Here is a 25,876-nt window from a genome sequence, read left to right on the forward strand (position 1 = left end):
CTAAACAGATCACTTCCTGCCGTCTCCAGTCAGTCGATTTGAGAAAGCATAATCCATTACATTGTGCATTCAAACACTGCGATCGCTTTGACATTCTGCTTGACATTCTGGTAACATAGCAACAGTTGTGAGCCTGGTGTGAGAATATAGATGCTTTTGAAAAGGTTGACACGAGAGAAGTTAGTGAAGCTGCGGCTTGGCCTCTTCTTTTCAACCGAGCAGAAGAATCTCATTAGAAATTTTAAGCACTTTTTTTTTTTTGGTATCTGAAAAATACCTTTACAAACAGTTATAAATAAATACAGCCCAGAGGGAGAGTGGTCCTACAGTCCCTGGCCTGGTTCAGTAGGGATAAGGTGACACAACCATACACACTACTGTTTCTTTTTGAGCTGTTGTAATTGACCACGGCTCTTATAATAAGACTGACTTCATTGTAAAGGAAAGGGAAAAACTGTCGATAGAAAGAGCTGGTCAAAAGGGGAAATGCAGTTTTTGATCACAGAGATAAAATTTATAATTCATAAAGATGAAATAGGAATTCCATATGAGGGCATAGCTTCTTTGATCGGTACTCTCCAATAAAAGACCTAAAGAGATTATTTTTCCTTCAATGATCAGAACCAATCTAGATCTGTCGCTCTTCACTAAATCAATAGCGCTACTCTCTGGATCACCTACAGTCGGTCTCTTGTGCCCAGAAAAGAGCGTTGAAATCCTTTCACCTACTACCACTACTACTCACACAACCACTTAGCCTAGATAATATTACTAACCAATTTGATTAAATTGTGTTTATTAGGATCTCCGTTAGCTGTTGCTCATGCAGCAGCTACTCTTCCCGGGATCCACACAAAACATAAACATGACTTTATACAGAACATTAATAGACAAGAACAGATGAAGGATCTCAACAATAATAATATAATACAAATAACATTCCAACATCCTCTAATACCACTAATACATTCACAACTAGTAAAAAAAAGTCCTAAAATCCAGGTGTACAGTATACACACTATCCCCAGAATCATACTCCAAGGATGAAGTCATTAAAGTGGACTATGGTCGTTCACCATTAAAACCAACAGCAACAACAAAAGCTCCACTCTCCATAGAAACACGGCAGAAGGAAACTCTATACTTTATCATTTACTGAATGATGTAATTAGCAGTCATGGCTGTGCAGCTGTGGCCTGGCTGACTGTGTTTGAGTGGGGGTCTCTCTCTCTCTCTCTCCCCTCTCTCCCCCCTCTCTCTCTCTCTCTCTCTCTCTCTCTCTCTCCCCCCTCTCCCCCTCTCTCTCTCTCTCTCCCCTCTCTCTCTCTTTCTGGACATCCCCTGAGATGAGGGGGCAGAGATGGAGAAAGAAAAAGCTCTGAAAAAAAAAAAAGACAAAAGCCCTTCAAAGGATAAGGGTTTGTTTGTTTGTTTCATTGAAACTGAGACACAAAGTTTTGTTTTTGTTTCTTGTTGTTCTGTTTTGTGACATGGGTTTGTCGTTATCTGAAAATGCAGACACCTGCACCCCCTCCCCCTCACCCACTCCACCCACCCCCAACCTCCTCCACCCTCACCCCCTTCCACCCACTCCCAACCCCTCCACCCTCACCCCCTCCAACCCGCAACCTCACCCCCTCCACCCACCTCCGCCTGTTCCAGCCCTGGTGATGGGATGGGAAGAGTGCAGGCCATGGATTTTGGTCACTAGCCAGCCGGGCTAGTGACCACCATTTTTACTAGCCCGGATCCAAAATCTGTGCCATGTGATATTTGAAAAGACAAACGTTAATTAGCCAGTGGGCTAGTTTGAAACATTTTCTACCAGCCTCTGTAAGGCGAAGTACGTGAAGGGGCAAGAGTCTTTTTAGGGTATTACAACAGTGTCTTACTCTAGGGTACAACAGCAGTGTCTTACTCTAGTGTATAACAGCAGTGTCTTACTCTAGGGTAACACAGCAGTGTCTTACTCTGGGGTACAACACACAGTGTCTTACTCTAGTGTATAACAGCAGTGTCTTACTCTCGGGTACAACAGCAGTGTCTTACTCTAGTGTATAACAGCAGTGTCTTACTCTAGTGTATAACAGCAGTGTCTTACTCTGGGGTACAACAGCAGTGTCTTACTCTAGTGTATAACAGCAGTGTCTTACTCTAGTGTATAACAGCAGTGTCTTACTCTAGGGTACAACCGCAGTGTCTTACTCTAGTGTATAACAGCAGTGTCTTACTCTAGTGTATAACAGCAGTGTCTTACTCTCGGGTACAACAACAGTGTCTTACTCTAGTGTACAACAGCAGTGTCTTACTCTGGGGTACAACAGCAGTGTCTTACTCTAGTGTATTACAGCAGTGTCTTACGCTAGTGTATAACAGCAGTGTCTTACTCTAGTGTATAACAGCAGTGTCTTACTCTAGGGTACAACAGCAGTGTCTTACTCTAGGGTAACACAGCAGTGTCTTACTCTAGGGTACAACAGCAGTGTCTTAATCTAGGGTAACACAGCAGTGTCTTACTCTAGGGTAACACACAGTGTCTTACTCTAGTGTACAACAGCAGTGTCTTACTCTAGTGTACAACAGCAGTGTCTTACTCTAGTGTACAACAGCAGTGTCTTACTCTAGGGTAACACAGCAGTGTCTTACTCTAGTGTACAACAGCAGTGTCTTACTCTAGGGTACAACAGCAGTGTCTTACTCTAGTGTATAACTGCAGTGTCTTACTCTCGGGTACAACAGCAGTGTCTTACTCTAGTGTATAACAGCAGTGTCTTACTCTAGTGTATAACAGCAGTGTCTTACTCTAGGGTAACACAGCAGTGTCTTACTCTAGGTAACACAGCAGTGTCTTACTCTTGTGTATAACAGCAGTGTCTTACTCTAGTGTATAACAGCAGTGTCTTACTCTAGGGTAACACAGCAGTGTCTTACTCTAGTGTATAACAGCAGTGTCTTACTCTAGTGTATAACAGCAGTGTCTTACTCTAGGGTAACACAGCAGTGTCTTACTCTAGTGTATAACAGCAGTGTCTTACTCTAGTGTATAACAGCAGTGTCTTACTCTAGGGTACAACACCAGTGTCTTACTCTAGGGTACAACAGCAGTGTCTTACTCTAGTGTATAACAGCAGTGTCTTACTCTGGGGTACAACACACAGTGTATTACTCTGGGGTACAACACACAGTGTCTTACTCTAGGGTAACACAGCAGTGTCTTACTCTAGTGTATAACAGCAGTGTCTTACTCTAGGGTACAACTGCAGTGTCTTACTCTGGGGTACAACAGCAGTGTCTTACTCTAGGGTACAACAGCAGTGTCTTACTCTAGGGTACAACAGCAGTGTCTTACTCTAGTGTACAACAGCAGTGTCTTACTCTAGGGCAGGGATGGGCAACTGATGAGGATGGGAACAGAACTCATTATTAGGGGCCGTAGTGGCTCGTGGGTCTGTGTACCCCCTCATCTGCACAATTCTGCACATTTTGCCATGGGTGCAGAGCAAATGTTGTTGTTTTAAAGCAAGTTGCTGTAATTCTACACATTTTGCCATGGGGCGGAGAGAACATTTTGGCATTTTATAACTCATTTCATGCAATTCTACACAATTTGCCATAGGGTGGAGGCAAATATTTGCATAACTGATGATCAAAGGGCACCACACCAGCTGGTAAATCGACCACGCTTACTACAAGTTTAGACAGCTAACCATTAGACTAACTTAACAATCTAAAAACATTTAGCAGAAATGGGATACTTGAGTGACTGCTGATGCACAACCACATTTTGAAATTGCACCTTGTGTACTCTTTTTTCTAACTCTCAACAGTAAGTTGAGACCCCGACTGGTCTGCTGGCCTACAAAAGGGGGGCTGCGGGCCACATGCCCATCCCTGCTCTACGGTATAACACAGTGTCTCTTTGAGGGTTTCTAAGTTAAACCATTTACCTCTGAATCCTGCTAATCCACCACTCCCCAACTGAGTTATTCATGTTTTTTTGTTTTTGGTAGGTACGATCTTGTCTCATTGCTGCAACTTCCCGTCGGGCTTGGGAGTGGCAAATGTTCGAGACATGCACGCCATGACCCGCCAAGCCGCGCTACTTAACACACTGCTCGCTTAACCCGGGAGCCTGCCACTCCAATGTGTCGGAGGAAACACCGTTTGACTGACGACCGAAGTCAGTTTGCAGGCGCCCTGCCCGCCACAAGGATTTGCTAAAGAACGATGAGCCAAGGAAAGCCCCCCGGCCAAACCCTCCCATGACACGGACAGCGCTGGGCCAATTGTGCACTGCCCCATGGGGCTCCTGGTCACTGGATCGAACCCCAGGCTGTAGTGAACCAAATGTTTTATTCAAACCAAGAGGCACGATATCTCCCTCCCGGACATGCTATTAGGGCTGTCTCCTACGGAAAAAAATCTGGGTCGCCCGAGAGTCGTCTGTTGTTTCGACCAATCGATGGTCGAAAAGTTCTGGTGGGGTAAGGTCCAAAAACAGCAGGGAGGCTCAGGGTCAGGTCAGGCAGAAGGGTCAAAACTGGGAAGGACAACAGTTACAATAAACATGAACAACAAACAGAGGAGGAGAACAAAACGCTGGTTGGTTTCACGAACAAAACGAACTGGCAACAGACAAACAGAGAACACAGGTATAAATACACAGTGGATAATGAGGAAGATGGGTGACACCTGGACGGGGGGTGAGAGAAGCACAAAGACAAGTGAAACAGATCAGGGTGTGACAGTACCCTCCCCTCTAAGGGTACCACCTGGCGTCCTACCTGGGCACATACCTGGTTGACCAGGGTACCGGCTTTGAAAATCTGCAATGAGGCCTGGGTCCAGGATTTCCCTGGCAGGGACCAGCACCTCTCCTCCAGGCCATAACCCTCCCAGTCAACCAGGTACTGGAACCCCCTGCACCGAGGTTGAACCTTCAGGAGACGCCTCACCGTGTACGCAGGTTGGCCGTCGATGAGACGGGGGAGAAGGGTGGGCCTGGAAACAGGAGACAAAGGGCTGTGAAACATGGGTTTAACTCTGGACACATGAAAGGTGGGATGTATACGACGGGTGCGGGGAAACAGAAGACGAACAGCAGAGGGGCTAATGATTTCGCAGATGGGAAACGGGCCAATAAACCCGGGGGAGAGTTTGCAGGATTCCACCCGGAGGGGCAGATCCTGGGTGGACAGCCAAACCTTCTGCCCGAGTCGGTACCGGGGAGCCGGGGTCTGATGGCGAGCCACTTGTTGTCAATACCTGGAGGTGGTCTTGAGTAGGGCCAACCGGGCTCTCATCCAAGTAGGATGACAGTGGCAGACAAACATCTGGGCAGAATGTATGCCGACCTCTTCTTCTTGCTCAGGGAAGAATGGGGGCTGATACCCCAGGGAACACTCAAATGGTGATAGGCCCGTGGCAGAGCAGGGAAGGGTGTTGCGGGCGTATTCGACCCACACAAGCTGCTGGCTCCAGGTGGTGGGATTGATGGAGACCAGGCAGCGCAGAGTGGTCTCAAGGTCCTAGTTGGCTTAGTCCAACTGGCCGTTGGACTGGGGGTGGAACCTGGAGGACAGGCTGGCCGATGACCCAATGATGGTGCAGAACGCCTTCCAGAACCGGGACGAGAACTGAGGATCCTGGTCGAAGACCATATCAACGGTCAGTCCATGGATCTGGAAGACGCGCTGACCGTGTCGTTGGCAGTGGGTAGCTTGGGGAGAGGAATGAAGTGGGTGTCTTTGGAAAACCGATCCACAACAGTCAAGATGTCAATATTGCCATCAGATGGAGGGAGACCCGTGACAAAGTCCAGGGAGATGTGAAACCAGGGACGGTGAGTGACAGGCAGAGGTTGGAGTAGTCCAGCCGGAGATTGCCGAGGAGTCTTGTTCTGTGCACAGACCGTGCAAGTGGCGACAAATGCGGAGACATCAGGAACCATGGTAGGCCATCAAAAGTGCTGTTGCAAAAAGCCAGGGTCTGCCAGGGGCCCTGGTGGCAGGCAAGCCTAGAGGAGTGAGCCCACTCCAGGACCGCGGAGCAGACAGCGTCAGGCACGAGCATCCCGTTATCTGGACCCACCCGGGGTTCGGCTGGGAACGCTGTGCCTCCCGAACCTGCTTCTCAGGCACAAGGTGGGTACGATTGTCTCAGGTTCTGGGGTAGTAGTCACGGGGCTATAGCGACGTGACAGCGCATCTGGCTTGACATTCTCGGTAGGAGAGGGAGAGGTTGAACCGGGTTATACAGCAGGGCCCACCTAGCCTGCCTGGAATTGAGGTGCTTGGCGGTGCAGAAATATTCCAGGTTCTTGTGGTCAGTCCACATGATGAATGGATCTTCCGGAATGCCTGATCAGCAGCTGGGGACCACGTGAACGGAACATTGGGAGAGGTGACAGGGAGGAAGCCAGGGTGCTGTAGCCCCGGATAAAGCTGCGATAAAAGTTGGCAAAACCGTTGTAGCTCCACTCTGGACGTGGGCTGGGGCCAATCCACCATCGCTCTCACCTCTCGGGATCCATCTGTACACTCCCTGCATTGATGATGTAACCTAGAAAGGCAACCTGGTGGAGCGATGGAATTCGCACTTCTCTGGTTTTACAAAAATCTGGTTCTCCAGGAGGAGATGAGAGGTAGCTTGTAGCAGTTCTTCAGCGTTATGTCGTTGAGACTTTGGTAGTCGATGCACGGGCACAGGGTTTTGTCCTTCTTCTCCACAAAGAAGGACCCTGCACCGGTGGGGGAAGCAGAAAGCCGATCAACCCAGCAGCTAGGGCGTCCTCAATGTAGGTCTCCATAGCCTTGGTCTCCGGACCCAACAGAGAGTACAGTCATCCCCGGGGCGGAGTGGTGCCTGGGAGAATATCAATCCCACAGTCATATGGTCGGTGCGGCGGCAGAGAAGAGGCCCAAGCCTAACTGAACACCTCTCGGAGGTCCTAGTACTCCGCGGGACTGGCAGAGAGGTCCGGGCAACTACAGAGGCCCCAGGAAGACATCCCAGGACAGGCTGAGCTGACTTCAGGCAATGGGCGTGGCAGAACGAGCTCCAGCCCATGATGGTACCGGTAGACAAGTCAATGAGGAGATTGTGTCGCTGGAGCCAGGAGAATCCCAATACCACGGGAACCTTAATGAGACATAATGAGCAGGAACTGGATCGTCTTGCTGTGGTTCTCTGATACACGTAGGTTGATGGGGATGGTATTTTGGGTGACCCGGCCTATAGAGCGCCCATCCATTGCTCTAACGACCATGGGAATGGAGAGGGGCTGAGTGGGTTCCCCCACAGCCACATGACATGAAGAGGGATGGGAGTAAAGGGAGAGGAAAATGTCTCCATTTGGCCCACCAGAGTACTCGCCTACTGGTGGGCCTGGTCTTTTAGTGGACAGGTGGAGACTAAATGACCAGTAGTCCCACAATACAGGCAGCTCTTAGTGTGAAGCCTGTATAGCCATTCAGCTGGAGACAGCCTAGCTCTGCCTAGTTGCATGGGCTCGGTAAGGTGTGAATCAGCAGCCTTTGGAGACTCTCGGGGGAACTCGGGTAGCCTTGGGTTCTCTAGGCAACGGAGCTGTTGGGGACTTCCAGGATACCTTGTAGGCGAAGTGGAATCTCCTCTCCTTCCTTTGTTCCTGTAGTCGCCCATCGATCCGAATGGTCAAGGCGATGAGCGAGTTGAGATACATCGGTAGTTCCCGGGCAGCAAGCTCGTCCTTTACTTCATCTGAAACTCCATGCAGGAACATGCCGAACAGTTCATCCAGGTTCCAGGCACTCTCCACTGCCAACATGCAAAAATCCACTGCGTAGTCTGTCACACTGCGGGAGCCTTGTCGAAGCTGGCAGCCTCTCTCCCGGACAATGGAGCATCAAAAACCTTCTTTACCTCTGCCACAAACTCCTCCTGAATTATACGGCCGGCCGACTGTTGTTCCCATACTGCCGTAGCCCAGGCGAGTGCCCTCCCGGACATTAGCATGATGAGGTACGCTATCTTAGAGCGGTCCAAGGGGAAGGAGGAGGGCTGCAGCTCGATGGCGAGTGAACACTGAGCGAGAAACACCGAGAGGTGCACAACTCTCCATTGAAGAGCTCCCGGGGTGGTAAGCGGGGTTCCTGGGAAACCGGGGTGATGGCACTGCTAACAGCCGGGATACTGAGGGGCTGGGAGGTTGCCATTGTGCTGGGCTGCATAGTAGACAACCCATGGAATTGCTCCAGCAATGTGTTCAATGCTAGGTTGTGATGTTCAGTCAAGGTCTGGAACCCTTCCATAAGACCACAAAGCAACTCCTCATGCCTTCCAATGGTGGCTCTTTGGGAGGAGAGGACGTTGCAGAGCTTGTCCGAGTCTGCTGGGTCAGTCATTGCCAGTTCGTACTATCACGACTCAGGATATGACCCAGATACAGACAGTGTCGAAGAAACAAAAGTTTATTTCTAAATCAGGGGCAGGCAAATGACAGGTCAAATGCAGGCAGGGGTCAATAATCCAGAGAGGGTGCAATGGGTCCAGAACGGCAGGCAGTCTCAGGGTCAGGGCAGGCAGGGGTCAATAATCCAGTTAGACCCGGTAAGGTACAAAAACAACAGGCAGGCAAAAGGGTAAAAACCGGGAAGGACTAGAAAACAGGAACAAGAAACAGGAACAAGAAGCAGGGGAACAAAACGCTGGAAGTTTTCACGAACAAAACGAACTGGCAACAGACAAACAGAGGACACAGGTATAGATACACAGCGGATAATGGGAAAGATGGGCGACACCTGGAGGGAGGCGGAGACAAGCACAAAGACAGGTGAAACAGATCAGGATGTGACACATCCTATGTGTTTCAATCAAATCCACCATATGCAGTGAGCTTGTCTGATGCAAACTGTTTGAATAAATAAGACGAATAAATGACTAGGGGGAGTCTGACCGCAATTGATTTGATATTACCTATGTGACCAGCACTTATTGTCTTTTTCTCCTCCCTGCTGCAGTGAACACCACAGAACTTCAATGTGTATCTCGCTGTCTGTGTTGCTGAAGCTGCAACATAATTAGGCTACAGCCATTTCTGACTGAAAAGTTCCGTCACCGAAATCCCTCATTTGTTTAGAAAAAACATTCCCTATTCCCTCAACCCTTTGCTCTCTTTACGTGACACATGTATGCATCGCTTGCACGTGCCAAATAGGGCCTAACCTATAGCATATCATAATCAACAAACTCCGAACACCGTAAAACCTGCCAGCTAAATGGATGCAGAGGACATGACAAATAATCTCGAAAACGGGGGAATGTTTACTGGTTGCTCAGGAGGTAAAGGGGAAGTCAGATGGGTGGAATAAATGTGACTAGTTGTGGAAAATACTGGAGATCAAGAAAAAGAAGGTTAGTAGCAAGTGTTGAGTGCATATTGTATGCCATTTAGGTGCTGTTAGATTAAAATATTATTTTTATTTGTCTGTCGTTCTGCCCCTGAACAGGCAGTTAACCCACTGTTCCTAGGCCGTCATTGAAAATAAGAATTTGTTCTTAACTGACTTGCCTAGTAAAAATTTTTTTTTTTTTAAATGACATGGACGAATGAATGATTGATTGATGCAGTACTGTAGCGTATATAAGTATTGAGATATGGGCCTAAGTAAGTTACGTTATTAAGACTAAGCAGGAATGCGCTCTTAGGCCTACAGCTCGATGGTGGCTATACACCTCTACAGGATCGGTGCCCCCCCGCGGGACAGTTGAGCTAACGAAGGCTAATGTGATTAGCATGAGGTTGTAAGTAACAAGAACATTTCCCAGGACATAGACATATCTGATATTGGCAGAAAGCTTCAATTCGTGTTAATCTAACTGCACTGTCCAATTTACAGTAGCTATTACAGTGAAATAATACCATGCTATTGTTTGACTAGAGTGCACAGCTATGAACTTGAAAATGTATTAATAAACAAATTAGGCACATTTCGGCAGTCTTGATACAACATTTTGTACATAAATGCAATGGTTCGTAGGATCAGTCTAAAACGTTGCACATAAACTGATTTTGGCCACTAGATGGCAGCCATTTCAAAGATGATGAAAATAAATGGAGAAAAAAAACACACGTTTTTTTCTTTGTATTATCATCTACCAGATCTAATGTGTTATATTCTCCTACATTAATTTCACATTTCCAAAAACTTCAAAGTGATTCCTTTCAAATGGTATAAGGAATACGCATATCCTTGCTTCAGGTGCTGAGCTACAGGCAGTTAGATTTGGGTATGTCGTTTTAGGCAAAAATTGAAAAAAAGGATCCGATCCTTAAGAGTACACAAGGCTGCCATACTAAGCCCACTAATAATACTGACATTACTTATTATTATAATAATGATGATCATAACAATAACAGTAATAATAACAATAAGGAGATCAAGAAAAGGGATGGTTATTATCATTATAAATATACTTATTCTGACCATTTGGAACAGTGTAATCAACACTGAATAAATGATAAATATTACCAGAGGCTGGTCTAATGAAAACAAGTGTAAAGCCTTTTTTTTTTTTTACAGCAAAGCAAAGATAAACAACAGCCGAATTTACGAATTAGTGTTGCACCATTGTTCTTACATAAAATAACCATATACAATTTCAGTAACACAGGTCTTAGAGTGACAGACTGTTCCATCCCCTCTACATCTCTCTATGGTTCAGTCCACTCAGACAGGCGTGAATCAAACAGGTGTCTTGTACAGCATGATTTATTTATCCATTATTTTGGTACTGATTGACTAAAGAAATCTTGGTCGACAAACAGCATATTGACCAAACAATCGACCAGTCGACTAAATGGGGTCAGCTCTACATGCTTTTCAAACCAAGAGGTATGGATATATTTTTTTTTTTATTCCACCTTTATTTAACCAAGTAGGCCAGTTGAGAACAAGTTCTCATTTACAACTGCGACCTGACCAAGATAAAGCAAAGCAGTGCGACACAAACAACAACACCGAGTTACACATGAGATAAACAAACATATAGTCAATAACACAATAGAAAAATCTATATACAGCGTGTGCAAATGTAGTAAGATTAGGGAGGTAAGGCAATAAACAGGCCATAGTGGCGAAATAATTACAATTTAGCAATTGATGTGCAGAAGATTAATGTGTAAGTAGAAATACTGGGGTGCAAAGGAGCAACAACAAAAAAATAGCAATATGGGGATGAGGTAGTTGGGTGGGCTATTTACAGATTGGCTGTGTACAGGTGCAATGATCGGTAAGCTGCTCTGACAGCTGATGCTTAAAGCTAGTGAGGGAGATATAAGACTCCGGCTTCAGTGATTTTTGCAGTTCATTCCAGTCATTGGCAGCAGAGAACTGGAAGGATAATGTGGCCGAACGAGGAGTTGGCTTTGGGGATGACCAGTGAGATATCTCCCTCCATGACATGTCATGTTACTTGGACATGCTCCAACTCAAGTTGTCATTTAAAAAAATTGCATCCGACCTCCCCAATGTAAAAAAATATATTTTGTCATGACCCTCCCCTTGCATTGTAAAACATCAAAATTATATTTACCACCACAAATAACAATAACTGTAGCGACCCTATGTTTATAAACATAAATACGGACTTTGGCACAGTGGACGTCGCGCAGGGCTACGGGCCAGAATGTTGAGTGTTTCGCTGACCACCACGGAGGAGCTCACTCTCCCAGCCTGTTTCATTACACTACAATAAGAGCCCGGCTGCAGACAACGATCAGCTCAGGGGAAATCACATTTTCAACATTGTGATGCTCTTCGTGGATTTAAGCGCAGGTCATAAACAGTAGTGCTCACCGTACGGTGCTTCACTGACACCCAACTCGTTAATACAGCTCCGTTGAAAACAATTGCAGAAAGCGTCAGCATCGTCACTAGTTTCCTCATAACTTATATCTAAATCGCTGAACAAGCGGCAGGGAACGAGGTAGATGTCACAACAATGCCCATGGATACAGTCACAAGGGATGGCTTGGAGGAAGAGGAGGAGGGCACTTGCAAGACAACTCTCAAATGGCTGTAAATTGAACATACATCTCTGCTGACTGAGTTTGATCAGAGTTTGAGAAAAAGTCCTGCAAAAAAAATAAAAATAAAAAGTTGATCGGCTGTCCTTTAATCAAGGCAGTTCCAAGAACAACAACGAGAGGGTACAGGAGCTGACAGTAAAAGTTCACATTAATTTCTATGTCCCCTCAAAGGCTGCCTCCCGGACACCTTTTCAGCAGTTGTTGATTCACTCTGATGAGAATGAAGTTCAACATGCCGCTGAATTTATTTTAGTTATTTCTTTCATATTTCTGGGTCAGCAGTTGGCTGCATTGAATGTTATGTCAGAGAGGTTGTCTCCCTTGACTTTCTGGCAACACACAACACAAGAACAAGTCTGCCATTGTGTTTCTGTCCAGATTACAGTAACTGTCCATTCATAATTGATTGTTTTGAGATCTTCATTGAAAAACCCAAACAGCTCCGAGCACATGCACACACCTATTCCAACTATAAACACTGCAACACAATGAAGCACCTATCTACGTACCTATCTATATCTCCCTACAGGGAGTCATCTCTATCATCATCTCTATCTCTCTACAGGGAGTCATCTCTATTATCATATCTATCTCCTGACAGGGAGTCATCTCTATAATCTGCTCTATCTCTCTACAGAGAGTCATCTCTATCATCATCTCTATCTCTCTACAGGGAGTCATCTCTATCATCATATCTATCTCTCTACAGGGAGTCATCTCTATCATCATCTCTATCTCCCTACAGGGAGTCATCTCTATCATCATCTCTATCTCTCTACAGGGAGTCATCTCTATAATCTGCTCTATCTCTCTACAGAGAGTCATCTCTATCATCATCTCTATCTCTCTACAGGGAGTCATCTCTATCATCATATCTATCTCTCTACAGGGAGTCATCTCTATCATCATCTCTATCTCTCTACAGGGAGTCATCTCTATCATCATATCTATCTCTCTACAGGGAGTCATCTCTATCATCATATCTATCTCTCTACAGGGAGTCATCTCTATCATCATCTCTATCTCTCTACAGGGAGTCATCTCTATTATCATATCTATCTCCTGACAGGGAGTCATCTCTATAATCTGCTCTATCTCTCTACAGGGAGTCATCTCTATCATCATCTCTATCTCTCTACAGGGAGTCATCTCTATCATCATATCTATCTCTCTACAGGGAGTCATCTCTATCATCATATCTATCTCTCTACAGGGAGTCATCTCTATCATCATCTCTATCTCTCTACAGGGAGTCATCTCTATTATCATATCTATCTCCTGACAGGGAGTCATCTCTATAATCTAATCTATCTCTCTACAGGGAGTCATCTCTATTGGTCCACAGGTTGGGGTGGCAGAACCAGCGACATACAAATAACCAGTGGTGGAAAAAGTACCCAATTGTAAAACTTGAGTAAAAGTAGACACCTTAATTGAAAATGACTCAAGTAAAAGTAATGTTTAGTGAGACTGCCAGATCAGAGGCAGTAGGGATGACCAGGGATGTTCTCTGTTTAGTGAGACTGCCAGATCAGAGGCAGTAGGGATGACCAGGGATGTACTCTGTTTAGTGAGACTGCCAGATCAGAGGCAGTAGGGATGACCAGGGATGTTCTCTGTTTAGTGAGACTGCCAGATCAGAGGTAGTAGGGATGACCAGGGATGTTCTCTGTTTAGTGAGACTGCCAGATCAGAGGCAGTAGGGATGACCAGGGATGTTCTCTGTTTAGTGAGACTGCCAGATCAGAGGCAGTAGGGATGACCAGGGATGTTCTCTGTTTAGTGAGTCCGCCAGATCAGAGGCAGTAGGGATGACCAGGGATGTTCTCTGTTTAGTGAGACTGCCAGATCAGAGGCAGTAGGGATGACCAGGGATGTTCTCTGTTTAGTGAGACCGCCAGATCAGAGGCAGTAGGGATGACCAGGGATGTTCTCTGTTTAGTGAGACTGCCAGATCAGAGGCAGTAGGGATGACCAGGGATGTTCTCTGTTTAGTGAGACTGCCAGATCAGAGGCAGTAGGGATGACCAGGGATATTCTCTGTTTAGTGAGACTGCCAGATCAGAGGCAGTAGGGATGACCAGGGATGTTCTCTGTTTAGTGAGACTGCCAGATCAGAGGTAGTAGGGATGACCAGGGATGTTCTCTGTTTAGTGAGACTGCCAGATCAGAGGCAGTAGGGATGACCAGGGATGTTCTCTGTTTAGTGAGACTGCCAGATCAGAGGCAGTAGGGATGACCAGGGATGTTCTCTGTTTAGTGAGACCGCCAGATCAGAGGCAGTAGGGGGATGACCAGGGATGTTCTCTGTTTAGTGAGACTCCCAGATCAGAGGCAGTAGGGATGACCAGGGATGTTCTCTGTTTAGTGAGACCGCCAGATCAGAGGCAGTAGGGATGACCAGGGATGTTCTCTGTTTAGTGAGACCGCCAGATCAGAGGCAGTAGGGATGACCAGGGATGTTCTCTGTTTAGTGAGACCGCCAGATCAGAGGCAGTAGGGATGACCAGGGATGTTCTCTGTTTAGTGAGACCGCCAGATCAGAGGCAGTAGGGATGACCAGGGATGTTCTCTGTTTAGTGAGACCGCCAGATCAGAGGCAGTAGGGATGACCAGGGATATTCTCTGTTTAGTGAGTCCTCCAGATCAGAGGCAGTAGGGATGACCAGGGATATTCTCTGTTTAGTGAGACTGCCAGATCAGAGGCAGTAGGGATGACCAGGGATGTTCTCTGTTTAGTGAGACTGCCAGATCAGAGGCAGTAGGGATGACCAGGGAGGCAGTAGGGATGACCAGGGTTCTCTGTTTAGTGAGACTGCCAGATCAGAGGCAGTAGGGATGACCAGGGATGTTCTCTGTTTTAGTGAGACTGCCAGATCAGAGGCAGTAGGGATGACCAGGGATGTTCTCTGTTTAGTGAGACTGCCCAGATCAGAGGCAGTAGGGATGACCAGGGATGTTCTCTGTTTAGTGAGACTGCCAGATCAGAGGGATGACCAGGGATGTTCTCTGTTTAGTGAGATGAGATCAGAGGCAGGGGACCAGGGATGTTCTCTGTTTAGTGAGACTGCCAGATCAGAGGCAGTAGGGATGACCAGGGATGTTCTCTGTTTAGTGAGACTGCCAGATCAGAGGCAGTAGGGATGACCAGGGATGTTCTCTGTTTAGTGAGACCGCCAGATCAGAGGCAGTAGGGATGACCAGGGATGTTCTCTGTTTAGTGAGACCGCCAGATCAGAGGCAGTAGGGATGACCAGGGATGTTCTCTGTTTAGTGAGACTCGCCAGATCAGAGGCAGTAGGGATGACCAGGGATGTTCTCTGTTTAGTGAGACCGCCAGATCAGAGGCAGTAGGGATGACCAGGGATGTTCTCTGTTTAGTCAGAGAGGGATGACCAGGGATGCCAGATCAGAGGCAGTAGGGATGACCAGGGATGTTCTCTGTTTAGTGAGACCGCCAGATCAGAGGCAGTAGGGATGACCAGGGATGTTCTCTGTTTAGTGAGACTGCCAGATCAGAGGCAGTAGGGATGACCAGGGATGTTCTCTGTTTAGTGAGACCGCCAGATCAGAGGCAGTAGGGATGACCAGGGATGTTCTCTGTTTAGTGAGACTGCCAGATCAGAGGCAGTAGGGATGACCAGGGATGTTCTCTGTTTAGTGAGACTGCCAGATCAGAGGCAGTAGGGATGACCAGGGATGTTCTCTGTTTAGTGAGACTGCCAGATCAGAGGCAGTAGGGATGACCAGGGATGTTCTCTGTTTAGTGAGACTGCCAGATCAGTAGGGATGACCAGGGATGTTCTCTGTTTAGTGAGACTGCCAGATCAGAGGCAGTAGGGATGACCAGGGATGTTCTCTGTTTAGTGAGACTGCCAGATTAGAGGCAGTAGGGATGACCAGGGATGTTCTCTGTTTAGTGAGACTGCCAGATCAGAGGCAGTAGGGATGACCAGGGATGTACTCTGTTTAGTGAGACTGCCAGATCAGAGGCAGTAGGGATGACCAGGGATGTACTCTGTTTAGTGAGACTGCCAGATCAGAGGCAGTAGGGATGACCAGGGATGTTCTCTGTTTAGTGAGACCGCCAGATCAGAGGCAGTAGGGATGACCAGGGATGTTCTCTGTTTAGTGAGACTGCCAGGGATGACCAGGGATGTTCTCTGTTTAGTGAGGCCAGATCAGAGGATGACCAGGGATGTTCTCTGTTTAGTGAGACTGCCAGATCAGAGGCAGTAGGGATGACCAGGGATGTTCTCTGTTTAGTGAGACCGCCAGATCAGAGGCAGTAGGGATGACCAGGGATGTTCTCTGTTTAGTGAGACCGCCAGATCAGAGCCAGTAGAGATGACCAGGGATGTTCTCTGTTCTCTGTTTAGAGAGCCGCGCCAGATCAGAGGCAGGGTAGGGATGACCAGGGGGATGTTCTCTGTTTAGTGAGACCGCCAGATCAGAGGCAGTAGGGATGACCAGGGATGTTCTCTGTTTAGTGAGACCGCCAGATCAGAGGCAGTAGGGATGACCAGGGATGTTCTCTGTTTAGTGAGACCGCCAGATCAGAGGCAGTAGGGATGACCAGGGATATTCTCTGTTTAGTGAGACTGCCAGATCAGAGGCAGTAGGGATGACCAGGGATGTTCTCTGTTTAGTGAGACTGCCAGATCAGAGGCAGTAGGGATGACCAGGGATGTTCTCTGTTTAGTGAGACTGCCAGATCAGAGGCAGTAGGGATGACCAGGGATGTTCTCTGTTTAGTGAGACTGCCAGATCAGAGGCAGTAGGGATGACCAGGGATGTTCTCTGTTTAGTGAGACCGCCAGATCAGAGGCAGTAGGGATGACCAGGGATGTTCTCTGTTTAGTGAGACTGCCAGATCAGAGGCAGATCAGAGGCAGTAGGGATGACCAGGGATGTTCTCTGTTTAGTGAGACTGCCAGATCAGAGGCAGTAGGGATGACCAGGGATGTTCTCTGTTTAGTGAGATCCTCCAGATCAGAGGCAGTAGGGATGACCAGGGATATTCTCTGTTTAGTGAGACTGCCAGATCAGAGGTAGGGATGACCAGGGGTTCTCTGTTTAGTGAGACAGATCAGAGGATAGGGATTCTCTGTTTAGTGAGACTGCCAGATCAGAGGCAGTAGGGATGACCAGGGATGTTCTCTGTTTAGTGAGACTGCCAGATCAGAGGCAGTAGGGATGACCAGGGATGTTCTCTGTTTAGTGAGACTACCAGATTAGAGGCAGTAGGGATGACCAGGGATGTTCTCTGTTTAGTGAGACTGCCAGATCAGAGGCAGTAGGGATGACCAGGGATGTTCTCTGTTTAGTGAGACCGCCAGATCAGAGGCAGTAGGGATGACCAGGGATGTTCTCTGTTTAGTGAGACTCCCAGATCAGAGGCAGTAGGGTTGACCAGGGATGTTCTCTGTTTAGTGAGACCGCCAGATCAGAGGCAGTAGGGATGACCAGGGATGTTCTCTGTTTTGTGAGACCGCCAGATCAGATGCAGTAGGGATGACCAGGGATGTTCTCTGTTTAGTGAGACCGCCAGATCAGAGCCAGTAGAGATGACCAGGGATGTTCTCTGTTTAGTGAGACCGCCAGATCAGAGGCAGTAGGGATGACCAGGGATGTTCTCTGTTTAGTGAGACCGCCAGATCAGAGGCAGTAGGGATGACCAGGGATGTTCTCTGTTTAGTGAGACCGCCAGATCAGAGGCAGTAGGGATGACCAGGGATGTTCTCTGTTTAGTGAGACCGCCAGATCAGAGGCAGTAGGGATGACCAGGGATGTTCTCTGTTTAGTGAGTAGGGATGACTATTCCAGATCAGAGGCAGTAGGGATGACCAGGGATATTCTCTGTTTAGTGAGACTGCCAGATCAGAGGCAGTAGGGATGACCAGGGATGTTCTCTGTTTAGTGAGACTGCCAGATCAGAGGCAGGGATGTTCTCTGTTTAGTGAGGATGAGGCAGTAGGGATGACCAGGGATGTTCTCTGTTTAGTGAGACTGCCAGATCAGAGGCAGTAGGGATGACCAGGGATGTTCTCTGTTTAGTGAGACTGCCAGATCAGAGGCAGTAGGGATGACCAGGGATGTTCTCTGTTTAGTGAGACTGCCAGATCAGAGGCAGTAGGGATGACCAGGGATGTTCTCTGTTTAGTGAGACCGCCAGATCAGAGGCAGTAGGGATGACCAGGGATGTTCTCTGTTTAGTGAGACCGCCAGATCAGAGGCAGTAGGGATGACCAGGGATGTTCTCTGTTTAGTGAGACCGCCAGATCAGAGGCAGTAGGGATGACCAGGGATGTTCTCTGTTTAGTGAGACCGCCAGATCAGAGGCAGTAGGGATGACCAGGGATATTCTCTGTTTAGTGAGACCGCCAGATCAGAGGCAGTAGGGATGACCAGGGATATTCTCTGTTTAGAGAGACTGCCAGATGACCAGGGATGTTCTCTGTTTAGAGGCAGTAGGGATGACCAGGGATGTTCTCTGTTTAGTGAGACCGCCAGATCAGAGGCAGTAGGGATGACCAGGGATGTTCTCTGTTTAGTGAGACCGCCAGATCAGAGGCAGTAGGGATGACCAGGGATGTTCTCTGTTTAGTGAGACCGCCAGATCAGAGGCAGTAGGGATGACCAGGGATATTCTCTGTTTAGTGAGACTGCCAGATCAGAGGCAGTAGGGATGACCAGGGATGTTCTCTGTTTAGTGAGAGACTGCCAGATCAGAGAGACTGCCAGTAGGGATGACCAGGGATGTTCTCTGTTTAGTGAGACTGCCAGATCAGAGGTTTAGTGAGTAGGGATGACCAGGGATGTTCTCTGTTTAGTGAGACAGCCAGATCAGAGGCAGTAGGGATGACCAGGGATGTTCTCTGTTTAGTGAGACTGCCAGATCAGAGGCAGTAGGGATGACCAGGGATGTTCTCTGTTTAGTGAGACCGCCAGATCAGAGGCAGTAGGGATGACCAGGGATGTTCTCTGTTTAGTGAGACTGCCAGATCAGAGGCAGTAGGGATGACCAGGGATGTTCTCTGTTTAGTGAGACTGCCAGATCAGAGGCAGTAGGGATGACCAGGGATGTTCTCTGTTTAGTGAGACCGCCAGATCAGAGGCAGTAGGGATGACCAGGGATATTCTCTGTTTAGTGAGACTGCCAGATCAGAGGCAGTAGGGATGACCAGGGATGTTCTCTGTTTAGTGAGACCGCCAGATCAGAGGCAGTAGGGATGACCAGGGATGTTCTCTGTTTAGTGAGACCGCCAGATCAGAGGCAGTAGGGATGACCAGGGATGTTCTCTGTTTAGTGAGACCGCCAGATCAGAGGCAGTAGGGATGACCAGGGATGTTCTCTGTTTAGTGAGACCGCCAGATCAGAGGCAGTAGGGATGTAGGATGGAGTGAGACCGCCAGATCAGGGATGTTGACCAGGGATGTTCTCTGTTTAGTGAGACCGCCAGATCAGAGGCAGTAGGGATGACCAGGGATGTTCTCTGTTTAGTGAGACCGCCAGATCAGAGGCAGTAGGGATGACCAGGGATGTTCTCTGTTTAGTGAGATGCCAGATCAGAGGCAGTAGGGGATGACCAGGGATGTTCTCTGTTTAGTGAGACCGCCAGATCAGAGGCAGTAGGGATGACCAGGGATGTTCTCTGTTTAGTGAGACTGCCAGATCAGAGGCAGTAGGGATGACCAGGGATGTTCTCTGTTTAGATGAGACCAGGGATGTTCTCTGTTTAGTGAGATGCCAGATCAGGCAGTAGGGATGACCAGGGATGTTCTCTGTTTAGTGAGACTGCCAGATCAGAGGCAGTAGGGATGACCAGGGATGTTCTCTGTTTAGTGAGACCGCCAGATCAGAGGCAGTAGGGATGACCAGGGATATTCTCTGTTTAGTGAGACTGCCAGATCAGAGACCAGGGGCTGTTTAGGGATGACCAGGGATGTTCTCTGTTTAGTGAGACTGCCAGATCAGAGGTAGTAGGGATGACCAGGGATGTTCTCTGTTTAGTGAGACTGCCAGATCAGAGGCAGTAGGGATGACCAGGGATGTTCTCTGTTTAGTGAGACTGCCAGATCAGAGGCAGTCAGAGGGATGACCAGGGATGTTCTCTGTTTAGTGAGACTGCCAGATCAGAGGCAGTAGGGATGACCAGGGATGTTCTCTGTTTAGTGAGACCGCCAGATCAGAGGCAGTAGGGATGACCAGGGACCAGTGAGATGATTCTCAGGGATGTTCTCTGTTTAGTGAGACTGCCAGATCAGAGGCAGTAGGGATGACCAGGGATGTTCTCTGTTTAGTGAGACCGCCAGATCAGAGGCAGTAGGGATGACCAGGGATGTTCTCTGTTTAGTGAGACTGCCAGATCAGAGGCAGTAGGGATGACCAGGGATGTTCTCTGTTTAGTGAGACCGCCAGATCAGAGGCAGTAGGGATGACCAGGGATGTTCTCTGTTTAGTGAGACCGCCAGATCAGAGGCAGTAGGGATGACCAGGGATGTTCTCTGTTTAGTGAGACCGCCAGATCAGAGGCAGTAGGGATGACCAGGGATGTTCTCTGTTTAGAGAGACCGCCAGATCAGAGGCATCAGAGCCAGTAGGGATGACCAGGGATGTTGTCTGTTTAGTGAGACTGCCAGATCAGAGGCAGTAGGGATGACCAGGGATGTTCTCTGTTTAGTGAGACCGCCAGATCAGAGGCAGTAGGGATGACCAGGGATGTTCTCTGTTTAGTGAGACCGCCAGATCAGAGGCAGTAGGGATGACCAGGGATATTCTCTGTTTAGTGAGACTACCAGATCAGAGGCAGTAGGGATGACCAGGGATGTTCTCTGTTTAGTGAGACTGCCAGATCAGAGGCAGTAGGGATGACCAGGGATGTTCTCTGTTTAGTGAGACTGCCAGATCAGAGGCAGTAGGGATGACCAGGGATGTTCTCTGTTTAGTGAGACTGCCAAATCAGAGGCAGTAGGGATGACCAGGGATGTTCTCTGTTTAGTGAGACCGCCAGATCAGAGGCAGTAGGGATGACCAGGGATGTTCTCTGTTTAGTGAGACTCCCAGATCAGAGGCAGTAGGGTTGACCAGGGATGTTCTCTGTTTAGTGAGACCGCCAGATCAGAGGCAGTAGGGATGACCAGGGATGTTCTCTGTTTAGTGAGACCGCCAGATCAGAGGCAGTAGGGATGACCAGGGATGTTCTCTGTTTAGTGAGACTGCCAGATCAGAGGCAGTAGGGACAACCAGGGATGTTCTCTTGATAAGTACGTGAATTGGACCAATTTCCTGTCCTGCTAAGTGTTCAAAATGTAACCAGTACTTTTGAGTGTTAATGAAAATGTATGGAGTAAAAAGTAATTATTTTCTTCAGGAATGTAGTGAAGTAAAAGTTGTCAAAAAGACAAATAGTGAAGTAAAGTACAGATACCCCCAAAAAACTACTTAAGTAGCACTTTAACGTATTTTTACTTAATTATTTTACACCATAGCAAATAACTGAGAACTCTGGGTTCATCATCAAACTGTTTCCAGAAGTCCCGCTATGCCCTCAAAAAAAAAACATCAATCAGGCAAAGTGTCAATACAGGACTAAGATTGAATCCTAGTACACCGCCTCCGACGCTCGTCAGACGTGGCAGAGCTTGCAAACTATTTTTTTTTAACCAGACTACAAAGGGAAACCCAGCCATGAGCTGCACAGTGACATGAGCCAAGCAGATGGGCTAAATGCCTTTTATGCGCTTCGAGGCAAGCAACACTGAAGCATGCACGAGAGCACCAGCTGTTCGGGACAACTGTGTAATCACGCTCTCCGTAGCCGATGTGAGCAAGACCTTTAAACAGGCGACCAGTGAAACAGGTCAACATTCACAAGGCTGTGGGGCCAGACGGATTACCAGGATGTGTACTCAGAGCATGTGCGGACCTATCTGGCAAGTGTCTTTGCTGACATTTTCAACCTCTTCCTGACCGAGTCTGTAATACCTACATACAAGATCAATAGGGGAGCTTTTTGAGCTTCTTGTCTTCACTGTTCTTTTATACACAATGACACCTCTCCGCTTATATAAAAAATTGGTGCAACTTTGAAAGATTTTATGTGTGGTATGATGCTAGTTAGCCTATTGCAGATCTGGACAAACAATCCACCTACCACTATTGTCACAATACATGGTGGATAAGAGGGCAGGACAGACAGACTGGTAGACTATATTAACCTGTGGTATAGTTTGTCTGTTAGAGGGCAGGATAGACAGACTGGTAGACTATATTAACCTGTGGTATAGTAAAAGTTAGCACACGGAAAAGAAAAGCATAGTGCATAAGGATATAGGGAGGCTCGTGCAAGCAGATGAGGAAATGTGACTAGGATGGATGCAAGCAGATGAGGAAATGTGACTAGGATGGATGCAAGCAGATGAGGAAACATGGCTAGGATGGATGCAAGCAGATGAGGAAATGTGACTAGGATGGATGCAAGCAGATGAGGAAATGTGACTAGGATGGATGCAAGCAGATGAGGAAACATGGCTAGGATGGATGCAAGCAGATGAGGAAATGTGGCTAGGAAGGATGCAAGCAGATGAGAAAATGTGACTAGGATGGAAGAAATTATTTCGTAAAACCTGCAAAAGAGGGAACATAAACCAGGGAAAAAACACACTATCCTCCGCTGTGACCAATAAAAACACACTACCCTCCCATGACCAATAAAAACACACTACCCTCCCATGTGACCAATAAAAACACACTACCCTCCCATGACCAATAAAAACACACTACCCTGCCCTATTTTGGACCAATCATTTTGCCCAGCTAATAGCCTAACCACCAATCAAGCAACATTATGGACTAAATATTAAAATCCTGTTGCTGCAGGACTATTTTCCTGTGACGATACTGGTCTAATTAAGACCCTACATCTGTAGTCGATCCACAACATTCTGCAGGGAGAGGCTGGGTACTTGGAAGCAGCAGTATTGTGTTGTGTTGCACTGGTTGCGTGGGTGATGATACCAAATAAGAAAAAATCAAAAAACACAGAGGACATTGAATGTCTTACAGTTTTTTTCGATTGCTAAATGACAGTGGGCACAACTGGAGTCACATGTGCAAAACTCTAACTACAGTCTGCACTACCAACAGTCACCTGAGCTAAACAGTTCACATCACCTGCAAAACTCATTCCAAGCAACACAACTCTTAACACATGGCTCAAAACACGCTCAGTGCAGCCAAACACTATGCACAACCCTCACTGAGATAACACACACTGTCACTCAGAACACACTGAGAGTAAAAACACTAGCATCAAACACCAATACAGAAAATACAAACTTTTCATCTTTACAGTTTGAACAATTTCAGTGACTTCATACAAAGTAATATTTTCTTCAAAGAAAAGAGTGACATTCTTTCACATGATTTATTAAAATTTTTAGAACATAACAATTCTTTAAGGTAAATGAAAATTAGCAGTTTGCTTCGATAGTCTGTAGTAATTTACGGAATTACAGTAATGAAAAAAAAAAGGTAGAAACTAAAAGTACGTACTGTAATTTGAACAAATAATTGAGGGGCTAATCCTGCCTCTCTCTAGCATCAGGCCACAGGTTTTCTTCAACATCACATCTAATGTTTTCTCTTGCCATGCACCTGGGGAAGAACCTTCTGGAGTGCCTTATCCATCCCTGGCAGTCCTCTGGACTCGTGTCCTCACATCCGGCACGCATGGCTTCCAAAAGAGACATTTGGTCATGTGGGTGGTGACCAAACACTTTCCACCTCCAGGCAGAGAAAAACTCCTCTATTGGGTTGAGGAAGGGTGAATATGCAGGCAGGTACAAAACCATAAATCTGTGATGTGCTGCAAACCAATCTGTGACAGCTGCAGAGTGGTGAAAAGCAACGTTATCGCAAACTATGACAAAAACTTGGGGGTTTCTTACTGGCTCCCCTGTTCTGCTGGCACTAGCTGAGCATAGAGCTGTTCTAGGAAAGCTATAAGCCTTTCTGTGTTGTATGGGCTAATGAGTGGTGTGTTGAGAAGCAAACCATCATTGGCCATTGCAGCACACATGGTGATATTTCCCCCCCTTTGGCCTGGAACCTCCACAGTGGCCCTTTGACCTATAACATTCCTTCCTCTGTGCCGTGTTTTGGCAAGGTTAAATCCAGCTTCATCGATAAATACAAATGAATGTGGTCTTTCCAGTGCTTCCACCTCCATTACTCTCTGAAAAACAGTAAGTGCACAGTTTTACTGTAGAAATGCTAGTGTTTTTTTTTACTGTAAATATTTTGTATAGCTGTGTACGTAACCTCAGATGTCTTACCTGGACATATTGGTATCTTTGCTCTTTTACCCGTTCACTGTTTCTCTCGAACGGTACAGTGTATAACTGTTTCATTGTAACTTGGTGTTTCTTTAGGACTCAAGCAATAGTTGTTGTGCTGACAGAATTAACATTTTCAAATATATCATTATCAGCCAGCACTCTATCTTGAATCTCCTGCATTTTCCTGCGCATCTGAAAATATTTTTCCTCTTCCTCCTGTTGGGGGCAGCCTTTGGGTCCTGTTGTAAAAATATATTTTACAGTCAAACTTAATGTAATATATATCTGTGTAAATATTCTATAATTGCAATACAAAATAGATTCCTGTAATGTTTTCATTTACTGTAAGGATGTAACTCTCACCTGTTTGCATGATGGAAAATTCGCATTACAGATGCCACTGTGGATCTTTGCAGATTGGGTTGCACCCTCAACCCTGCCTCTCTCAATGAGAGACCATGGTTCACGACATGGTCTATAAGTGTAGCCCTTATTTCATCTGAAATAACAGCTCTTTGTCTTCTTTGTCTTCCTCCACACATCAGCCCTCTCCCTGCCACCCTTCTCCACCCATGAACCCATCTTCCTTGTTCCATTTCCAAAATGAGTCTTTCTGAGCTCTACCTATATATACTGTAATATGTGTGTGTGTTCACTAACAAGTCTAAAACAAGACACCTGCTTAGCCTTTCAGCTGAAATTGCAATCAGCAGTGTTTGAAAGGCACAAGGCTGAAATCTATTCCGTTTTGAATGAGGGTCACAGTTTTGACAGCAGTGTGTTAGCATTTGAACAAAGTGCTGTAAATCCACAGTGTTGTGCAGGTTGTGGTTAAAGTCATGGGATAAGTGTGTAGAGTTTTGAAAACTGTGTTCAAGCAATGAAAAACGAACTAGAGTTTGGTCCACATGAACTGCTGCTGTGCAGACTGTAGTTAGAGTTTTGCACATGTGACTCCAGTTGTGTCCACTGTTGTTTAGCAATCGAAAAAAACTGTAACAGTCCCTAAGCAACACAGATATTTACTAAAGGGGGGGAAACGATCTGCTAAACACAATCAGACGTAAACAAATGGAACATAAACAGGTAGAGAGAAATGTACATTTATTATATTCCTATTATGGAATGTTAACATTTTATTGTAGTTTATTATAATTCTTGTTCTTTATTACAATGTATATTGTATATATTGCTGCTTTGGCAATATTGACGCAGTGTTTTTCACACCAATAGAGTTGTAAATGTACTCTTCCACTACACAAACAGTGTTTTGTACGGTAATGCCACTAGACTCCTCTTCATTTGGTTGGATCTGTTTATTTATGGGCTACAGTTAAGTGGTGGAGTGAAACAGATCTAGCGAGACCAGATAGTGATCAATACTGGGTCAGGGACTCACTGGGACTCACATTAATAATGTCTTAAAGGTCAGGGGGAAGAACAACCCTCCACTCTGCAATGCTG

The sequence above is a fragment of the Oncorhynchus tshawytscha genome, linkage group LG16 (genome assembly GCF_018296145.1).
Source record: "Oncorhynchus tshawytscha isolate Ot180627B linkage group LG16, Otsh_v2.0, whole genome shotgun sequence".
Taxonomy (NCBI): domain Eukaryota; kingdom Metazoa; phylum Chordata; class Actinopteri; order Salmoniformes; family Salmonidae; genus Oncorhynchus; species Oncorhynchus tshawytscha.